The following is a 7,067-nucleotide window of genomic DNA, read 5'->3' on the forward strand; positions in this document are numbered from 1 at the left end:
GGAGCTTTGATTAGAACTACAAAGACAGCTGCAAGCCTCGTTGTTGCAGTCCTGCAAAAGTAGGAGATGTTTTTCAAATAATTAGTACTGCTATTAGCCCAGCTTGGAAATACACTCAGCTGAAACGTGGCTATGTTCCCCGTGTTAGTGGTTATGATGGCTGTTATGACTCCAGCGGGATGATTGCTGCCTTCGCTCAAAGAAAACAAATTATGTCTAGTGCTTGACCCGAGACAATGCAATGTTTTGTTAACACCATCAGCTTTCTAATAAGATCGATGGCAATTTATCAAACCACGGAGGCACGTTCACATTGCATTTGCTGCTTAAGCTTCCTGAGATCAGTTTCCATGGTAATATTCAGGATATTATGGCCATGCAATTAGATAATAAAGATCAGATATATGAGGATTAATATAAGCTGCTTATCAAAAAATTGGATATAATCTTTATCCAAAACCCTGTGTGCATATCAACATGCTCACTTATAGAGCTTTGTATGTAAATCTATACAAACATTAAAATACTATCACAGCCAAATGATGTACATGGCCAGGCTGTAAAGCTTTTTGTTTTGCAATACATTTTTTTTAAGTCACAAATGACCAAAACCAAGATGAACTTATTGAAGTTTTAATACATTTAAAGGTTAAAGATATAAGAGATTTGTATCTCTGCCTCTGAGGGTGATATTCACCATGTTGTGGGCTTGTTTGAAAGGTTTTCATGATATTCTTCTTCTTATTGTTCTTGTTAGTGTCATGTTGTGTCTCACCATGAAGGCCAGTATTAGTACAAAGACCTTGGTGGAAACAACACTGCTGGAACGTTCAGTGAATGTGGCCACCAGCACACACACAGCAATGTAGAAATGCCAAAGCGATTAATCTCTTTCTTTTTCTTCTTTCTTCAATCCACAGTGGAATTTCAGACTTCTTGATCCCAACATCCAAATATTAATAGACTGCATTATCTTTATAAAAATATGGTCTTGCTGAACATCTGGCAAATGCAAATCATCTTCAGCGGAGCATAAAGGATGCTCCGTGGAACCACGACAAGAACAAGGAGACAAAGAAATACAATAACATCAAAAGCACCTCGATAGCTGTTTATTTTCTGTCCGAAAGCCTTCCTCTATATTGTCTCCAGATAATGAATGTATTTCGCAAAGATGAAACACAAGAATGCTTTAATGTGTTGTTGTAACTTGGTTTGTACTTCAACAGGTTTTTCCACTTTCCCAAAGTGACTAATGGACTATTGGCACCCGAAAGTCTGCATCACACCTTTTAAACCAAGTGTGTGTTAATCATTATGTCACCCTTCTGTGTGCAAAACACACTGATGTTTCAGCTTTTTGAGGAGCACCACGGCCTTGTTGCTCATAAGCAGGAGCAAGACATGCTCAACTTAAGTTACCAAGGAAGAAAAATTAATCTTTGACACTGAAGTAGTTTGACTGATGAACAGCACAGTAGGAACTGCTGCACAGGCTTGACCTTGAGGCTATCAGGCTACATCTCTGCAAGGAGTTGGTATAAAGTTAATTAGAAACCACTGAATCAGCGAGATGAGTTGTCACAGGCGGTAAAAGTAACTGACTGTATCTTTGGCTGTTACAGAAAACAGCATAAAATCGTAAAAAAGCTGTGTTTTTATCTTTAAGAGAGAAGTTACAGAGGTTAAACTGTGACGCAACAGTGAAAAGCACACTTTCCTTTGTGCTGCATGTATAATCACAGTATGAAAAGTCTTTTTACTTTAGCATCCCTCCTCTTATCCTCCTAAAACAAGCTGACTTGTGCTTTTGTTTCTTCATCATGACCGTGTCAGTGTGACTCTGCAAATGAAAGCACAAATGTAAAGATGGTTCCATTTCAAGTGAACAGGAAGACTCATATAAAATAGAGCCGATAAACCTTCAGTGTCAGATTTCATACCTTCAAAATCTGATCCTGAAAAAGTGCCAGTCATCTTTTTTTCATAAAAGTGTTAATAACTTTATACCTGTTATAAACAACTATACTGATCTCATTAGGTGACCTCTGGACTTCCCACAGCAGCAGAGCAACAATGATGGTCTTATTCTGGCCACAGAACATCATATGCCTAATTTCCTATATTAAATTAAAAAATCACGATTCTATTTCAGCAAATGGGTCTAAAAATAAAGCTCCTAGAAATGTGTTAATAAACCCAAAAGATTAGAGAAGCAATTATTACCAGGTTAATACAATAACAGCCCGCACTGATACAAGATGTCACTATTTGGTGATCGGTACACATCCAAAGCTGTGTAATAAACAACTACTGTACCAAGAGTTTGTCTTTGTTAAAAGGAGCACAGTGGTTTCAGCCAAGTATGAACTCAGACAAAACCAGAAATGTGACTATAACAAGCGCACAGCCCTCTGCGAAGCTCATGCTCCATGCTTTTATATTCATCTTTCATTCAATTTTAAATCATGCTTTTTATTTGTTCTTGTTTCTAATGTCTCTGTAAAGCACTTTGAATCACCTTGTTGTTGAATTGTGCTATACAAATAAACTTGCCTTGCCTTGCCTTGATCGCTCCGTTGATTGTTTGGTATGTCTTGTTGCCTTCATAATCCTTTCTGTTCTTTCAGAGTTCCACAGAGTACAATCCACAGAACCCAATATAATGAACTGCAGGCATAACAAAGAAAGGGCGAGCAGTAAAAGGATTTCGGGAGAAACAATTATCAGTCTCTGACAAATACATATAAATGCACACAGACATTACAACAGTTTAAATATATAGCAGCTAAAAACGTGCCTGCTATATGGCACTGCTATATTCCATGATGCCCATCAATGGGAAAAGGATAACATGCAGTGGGGTACTCACAAGCAAAGGTATGCACTGTATCCCAGTACAGCACAACTGACACAACACCACTTTGTCTCCTGTGAAGGTAAATAAGGACATTGCTTCATGCATGCTTTATTACCTGAATATGATCCCACATGTCAGTTTGGTCAGAGATTACACGATGCCAAGGGTCAGTGATGTAGGCCTGAACATGTTATAACAAAGAAGACAACATAGAACAATAATATAAATCCAGACAAATGTCTTTTTTGATTACCTCTCAATCTGATATATATTAGGTTGCAAAGTTTGGATACAGATGTAGACTGTTCTGATTTTCAGCCATTCCTTGTAGGACCGTAAACTCCTCTTAATAAATGTAGGACCAACCTGCAGAGGACCTCCAGAGACCTACTACAGTTTCTAAGGTAGAAATTAAATTTGCATTTTAAGATGTGGTCATTACAACAGTCACATTATCTTGTATATTAGGTCAACTGATTTGGTAGTGGGAAGAATAATGCCCAGTCGGTCGTTATTAAAGTGAGCACAGCACATTGTAAGCAGGTATTCATGTAACAGCATGAATGTTGGACGTCATCCCACCTAACCCCAAAATAGCCCAAGAATAAATCCCTGAATGTGGTTGATTAAAAAAGTTGAAAGATTGGTTATGTCTCAATGCTGCAGCAGGATCATCTGTAAAAACAGGTTTTAGTCGCCGATGGGTGTAACTTACCAAGAAGACCAATGTTATGATTCCAGTGTAAAACCTTTCATGAAATTAAAATGTTGACAATCCAGAGCATTCTCCCGTGTGTGTGTGCGTGTGTGCGTGTGTGTGTGTGTGTGAGTACATAAAGTCAAATCAGTTCTGCAGAAAAGAGCGATCAGTGTTATTGCCTGAGGCAAACATGAGTTGTGTAAAAAATAAAAGCCTCTGATATCTGCAAAGATAAAGGTATTTTCAAAGTTTTTAAAAAAAAAGGATATCAGTGAGTAAACTTTTGCTTTAAAGATAATATCTTAGGTTGTGATGACATTTCGGTTTTACTGGCATTGTGCTGATGGGTGGTGAGATTCCTATAAGGCCATTGCTCAGGAATAGCATACAGAGAGTTTGTGCATATGTCAGAAAATCAGAAAGCCTGATACAAACACAAACTCGGAAAAAAAAACTTTACATTTCAGATTAATGAGAAATATATTTTAGATAAATGATAAAAACACAATTACGTACACTCACTGTCGACTTCAGTGGACACACCTTGCAAGTACTGAGTTGGGCCCCTTTCATAGTCAGAGCTGCTTTAATTCTTTGTGGCATAAATTCAACTAGATGCTGGAAACATTCCTCGGATAGTTGCTGCAGATTTGACAGCTGCACATCCTTGATGTGAATCTCTTCTACCCGTTCATCCCAAAGGTGTTCTATTGGATTGAGATCTGATGACTGTGGAGGCCATGTGAGTACATAAAACATCCTTCTGGAAGCAGCCACCAGAACATGGTACACTGTGGTCATAAAGGGATGGACACGATACTCAGGTAGGTAGCTCACTGGACATTTTCTCTTTTTCAGACTGTTCTCTGTAAACCTTTAAGAAGGTTGTGTGGCAAAATACCTGAAATACTCAAACCAGCCCTTCTGGCACCAACAACCGCGCCACGTTCAAACTCACTTAAATTATCTTTTTTCCTCATTCTGATCCTCAGAATCAACTTTGGCAGGTCGTCTTGACCATGTCTACATGCATAAATGCATTGAGTTGCTGCTATATGACTGTCTGGTTAGATATTTGCGTTATCCAGTGGTTGGTAATAAAGTACCTGGTGCGTGTTTCTGTATTGAATACACTATAAATAACAGCTCTTGCTTTCTTTCTTGTAGTGCCATGGCTACAGGCTGCCAACCTTAATAACCACCCACTGAACCTTGTCAGTTTTTTAATTAAACAATTGAATGACAGAGAAAACGACAGCAAGGGCGGCACCTTTTTGTTTTTTCCACACCCAATTGCACCTACACATTAGTGTGTGGGTGAAATGAAAGCCAGCAAACATTTTACAGGTGTTTTTATTGGCATGTGGTCGAAACTTTAAATAACCTACTGTCACTGTATGTAATAACAAAAAGAAATTACATTAAAATTAATCAGAAAAGCATGTTGTTCCAGCCCCCAAGCTTTTCTTACTGTGACTTTTAAATTACTGTCAGATAGATGTTGATAGGAACCTGAGGGCTAATATAAAAATCCATATTATAGTTTGCGCATTATTAAGCGCTATATAAATTTTACCATCAATTAAAACTAACAATGGCAAAAATAATAGTGACAGCAATGTATTTTGGTAGATGTGTAATTATTTTAAGTATCTTAAATGTCCTCTGTGCAGCATAAAGAAACTGAAATTTGCTTGTGAAGAAGAAAGATCTGCATGCTGCTGTTGATCACTACCTGAAGGAGTGGAGCTTAAAAAAGGAAAGCACCCATCTGAATGAAATAAAATCTGCCTAGAATCACAGAGTACTGATGTGTGCTTTCATTTTCAGCATTGCTCTGTCACCATTTCTGCCAACTGACCTGAACCGCCGCTTGTGATTCAGCAAACAGAAGTGAAATTAGATTTTATTTGGTCTCAAAATAACTCAGAACCATTTTAGCAGCCTAATCATGCAATTATTTAAAAGAACTTAGATCTTATATTTATTAATGCTCAGTTATTCAGGGGTGAGGAAATGTTTTATTATTAGTGTTCTATTTTATTGCTGCTTGAGGGTAGATTTCTAAGAGAAGTGCCAACTTTTACAGCCAGTGTCTTTTAATGTTCTCTTCATGTCTGTCCTTGACTCCTCTGTTTTATTCTCTTTTTAGCAGATTATCTCATCAGGCCAGCAAATACAGATGTTCTCTGTGCCTTTTATACTGACTTTGAGCAGAAGAAAAAGAAGAAAAAAACATGTGTGCCCACATGACTCGAATCATGTTAAAATCAGGAAGGATTTTTCAACTGATAGTGCAGTATTTTTGCAAGGCTGTAAATAAGTGCTCTAAAGTTGGCTTCTCGTTTGAGTCTTAATTTTAGACCTCTTTTTAAAAACTACAATTACAGAATCAAGTTATGTAGAAAGTAGGCAAGTAAGCATCAATACTTTTTCTGAGTCTGAGAAAGTACTTCGTGCAATGATGTTAACAAGCAAGCACACTAAGGTTAACCAACTAGGTGTAACTTATCTATACTGCATGAATCCAGCCACATTTAGTTTGATTTACCAGCCAGATCAGCCCCAGGGGTTTAGATGAATGAATTACTCATAATTATATTAATAACACTTATCAAATTACCAAAATCACCATGTTCTTACCCTATTATTGTATTCATGCACTGTCTTGCCCTGTCATTCCCTAAAGATTCCTGATATTTGGATTCTCTGTCTGTCCTGCGATTGTTCTGGACTTCTTTATATTATTATGAGCATTAAAGCTTTTTGTGTCTCCCAAGTCCTGCATCCGGGTCCATAGTTTGCCTTCCACACAGTTCATGGAATAAAAATTCTTCCAAAATAGGTCATTTCTTTATTTTACATATAACCCCTTCATAATGCCTGTTTACTGTAGGCTATTTATCAATTCAGGCAAATATACTTACACATAATATAAATATTTTTTTTTGCAAAACACAGCTGCTAGCAAGGTGTAAGTATTGAAGTGGCCAGTGAGTGTATGTAAATATCTAGATATATAGTTATACAAACACACAAATAATAATAAGAAAAATAAATGTTTCGTTAATATTTTCCTTATGTTTCGTTTACGTGTTTGTATCATTTCAACATTTTAATTTTTTAAATAAACTCTTATGTCATCATCATTGTCATGAAAAAAATGAAAGAAAGGCTGTAAGAGTACAATCTAAATATTAGGGGTGCAACGATACTCGTATCGATATTGAACCGTTCGATACAGGGCTTTCGGTTCGGTACGCATATGTATCGAACAATACAACATTTGTAATTTATTTTATCAACTTTCCTTCTGACGATGCTGTCTGCGTTGAGCGCTCAGTGAATCTGCGTTCGACTATTCCATCTAGGCTGCACTGTCGAGCGCAGATCCACTGAGCGTTCAACACAGACAGCATTGTCAGAAGGAAGAGCGCAGGGCAAGCTAGCGAGACAGAAGTTAAGCTCCTCTTGCAACATGGCAAATTGAACCTCCCCCACCCTCAT

The sequence above is a fragment of the Maylandia zebra genome, linkage group LG14, assembly GCF_041146795.1.
Source record: "Maylandia zebra isolate NMK-2024a linkage group LG14, Mzebra_GT3a, whole genome shotgun sequence".
NCBI classification, from domain to species: Eukaryota; Metazoa; Chordata; class Actinopteri; order Cichliformes; family Cichlidae; genus Maylandia; species Maylandia zebra.